Source organism: Salvia miltiorrhiza, chromosome 3 (genome assembly GCF_028751815.1).
Source record: "Salvia miltiorrhiza cultivar Shanhuang (shh) chromosome 3, IMPLAD_Smil_shh, whole genome shotgun sequence".
NCBI classification, from domain to species: domain Eukaryota; kingdom Viridiplantae; phylum Streptophyta; class Magnoliopsida; order Lamiales; family Lamiaceae; genus Salvia; species Salvia miltiorrhiza.
The window spans coordinates 15,618,201-15,621,606 of record NC_080389.1 but is presented as its reverse complement, the minus strand read 5'-3'; the positions used below and the strand labels follow the sequence as shown (position 1 = coordinate 15,621,606).

The window sequence follows — 3,406 nt, the reverse complement described above, 5'->3', positions numbered from 1 at the left end:
CATTGGTCCCAACATTGTCGGAGTCAACATTGACTCTAACAGAGGACGATCCAAAATAAAAAGAGATAAAGATATTTGAGGAACGAATGGAGTATTATATATTTATAAAAATATATTACTCACTCCTTCCACAAATTAAAGCCTTATTCTGTTTTTTATACTTTTTTACTCTTCTTCTTTTCCTATATTTACTACTCTTAACCCACACTAAAACATCTTTATCATTTTTATATTTCATATTTACTATATTTTATCACTAGTAGACCCATCATTTATCACTTTAGTCAACTATCTTTATCGCCTTAGTCAACTACCCTTATATTTCATCCACATCACATTTTTCAGTTTTCTTAGTCTCCGTGCTCACACCAAAGTGGAGCTTTAAATTGTGAACGGGGGAGTAATTTATTAGATACTTACACTAAATCTATTTCATATTATATTAATCAAACTTTTTTTATCTTTGGAACGGAGGGAATGTTATATATTTATAAAAATATATTAATTCATTAGATATTATATTAAATCTATTTCGTATATATTAATAAAAAATATATATCTTTCGTCAGCTACGGGTTCATCATTACAACGTCTATATTGATCAAAACACAAAAACCGATAAATTGATATTATTAAATAACTAGTAGGTAACCCGTCGAAAATCGACGGGAATAAATGAAAATATATAAATATTTGAAATTATTTATTATATTTTTTATTTGATGATTTTCTTCACTAAAATAAAGCATTAAATAAGTTTGTTTTAAAGTAAAAGATGTTAACTAAATATATTTTTAGTCAAACAATTCTCTGAACTCAGAAACTAATTTTAGACACTTCCACCAATCCAATCTAATTATGATGATTTTAGAATTTTTCGATGCTTAAAAATCAACTTCTGTGGGATTGTTTTGCACTACTTGGAAGTTTTTAATAACTGTTATTTGTCCCTCTTTAAGTAACTCATGAAACTTTTTCTTGTTCCCTATTGAGACGGATGCTTGAATTTTGTTGCCCTACATAATAAAAATATGTTATTAGATAGCATAAATTGAAAGTTAATAATTTTACAAAACTATTTATTAAATAAAATTGTGATAAGACTTACCCATTCATCAATCACGATCATTTCAAGTGCTTCCTTGCCCAATTTATCTTTTTGAACCCATAAGCGCAAAATTCTGACAACCACATATTTATTTCGTATTTTTTCCTTGATGGCATTCAAAGGAATAGCTTCATTATTCGTCGACATTTCCTATATTTAGAGTAAGTAAATAAATTATTATGCTATTATTCACATGATTGGCAAAAAAAATATTTTGCAAAGGATAAAGACAAACATTGAAATAGGTAACACAGATAGAGACATTGATCTCATGCAACACGACCCACAAACAGAAATACAGCAAAGATGAAACCTCCCTATTAAAAAAAGCGCCTTTCTTGATTTCTTTACATAGCCAATTTAAAAAAGAAAAGGAAAAAAGAATGTAGTGTACAGTACACTTTCTGGAGAGAGAGTAGGATACCTCTGCACGAACCTGAAATAAATGCCACTTAATGTTGTAATTATACAATGTAAAATACTCCTATCTTTTAATACTGTATGTTCAAAAGGAGAAATACAAAACCCCAAAACCACATATTTGCATGTTTTTACTGAAGACAGCAGATGTAAGATGCACGTAGCAAAACTAATCCATTTCACATCCACAAATAAGGCAAGCATATACAATGAAAAATAACGTACGGGTTGTGCTGAAAACTCGACTTCACGATCAGAAACTTGCTGAGTCACCTCCTCGCGGCCTGAATTTTCAGAATCAATACAATCACAAATTAAAACACATTATAAACTAATCAAAAATAAAGTGTTTACTATAAATATTGAAACTCTTAGCAAATAGAAAGTCCGGAGGGAGAACTAAGAGAAAGAGCTAACCCGTACTAATATAGATTATTCGATTCAATGAATACCATTACGTAGACTAATAAATAGATAATCTATATTAGTAAGAACAATAGATTTAGAGATATGTTGGTAGAAAAATGCAAGTAAAGAATAGCGCTGATTCATAAAAATATTTATATAATACGCAGCTCCTTATTTATAAAACCAATTCGATTGAATGAATATCATTACGTAGACTAATAAATAGATAATCTATATTAGTAAGAACAATAGATTTTGCTGCCTCCAGAAATCAACAAAATATACTTGTTTCCATTAAAACCAGATTCACACAATTCTACGTACTTTATAAATACATCAACGAATTTCGACGGGCTAAATAAATACCTCTACGTAGAAAGAGAGCAGAAACTTCAACTTACCAACCGGTAGAGCAGTGGAGAAAGAAAGCAGAACAGGAGAAAGAAAGCAGAACCGATCCTTTTTATAGATGAAATATAAGATTGTGAATTTGACAAAGAATTCTACCTTTGATAGGATTTATCTAAGAATTTGAGTCTATCTATAATTTGTTAATAATTGTGATGTTGAAATACATATTAATAATTAAAATTAAGAGAGAGAGATATTAAGAGAAAGAGATAAAGATTATAGTTTCGATTCAGTCTTTCCGTCGAGCACTTGGTGTGCTGCGTGCTTTTCTGGTTCATTGGACTGTAATACTCATTTTAGATATATATGATTTTAGATATATATGATTGGTATATAATTAATGTATAAGAAATTAGATATAGAAATTTGTTGATGATAGGTTTGAAATTAGATATATAGAAATTTAAATATCTTGTTCTTTTTTTGCTATATTTTTAATTAAAATGTCATGTTTTGTCATATATTCTAACGAAAATAGTTTTTCCTGTTTTAGTTTCACATTTTTAGTTAGAATATGTTGTCATATTTACAATTGTATGTTTTTTTGTTATATTTTCATTTGCACATTTTCAGTTAGAATATGTTGTCATGTAAAAATTAGTTTTTCCTCATGTTTTTGGCAATATTTAAAAATTAATTTTTCCTCATGTTTTTGGCAATATTTTCAGTTTCGCATTTTTAGTTAGAATGTGTTGTTAAATAGCATTTACAATTGTACTCATATTTAGATTCCTTCTAACGAAGTAATATATAAATTTTCATGATTGGGATATAATTAATGTATAAGAAATTAGATATAGAAATTTGTTGATGATAGGTTTGAAATTAGATATATAGAAATTTATTGATTAAAAATTTAGAAAAAATAAGAATGAATGAGAATGGAGGAAAATTAGAATAGAGTGATTCTATTACGCCACGTAGGATAGAGCTTATATTACTTTTATATATATATAGATACCTTATATATCAACGAATTCTACGTACTTTATAAATACATCAACGAATTTCGACGGGCTAAATAAATACCTCTACGTAGAAAGAGAGCAGAAACTTCAA

General features: G+C 28.0%; 1 long non-coding RNA gene across 1 annotated transcript; it reads right to left on the bottom strand.

Annotated features, from left to right (window-relative positions):
* Positions 1 to 747: 747 nt before the first annotated feature.
* Positions 748 to 1,814, bottom strand: LOC131017837 (uncharacterized). Its single transcript, XR_009099876.1, has 3 exons — positions 1,754 to 1,814; positions 1,109 to 1,258; positions 748 to 1,016 (listed from the first exon to the last, which is right to left on the bottom strand). It is a non-coding gene; the product is annotated as an uncharacterized LOC131017837 (long non-coding RNA).
* Positions 1,815 to 3,406: the final 1,592 nt, after the last annotated feature.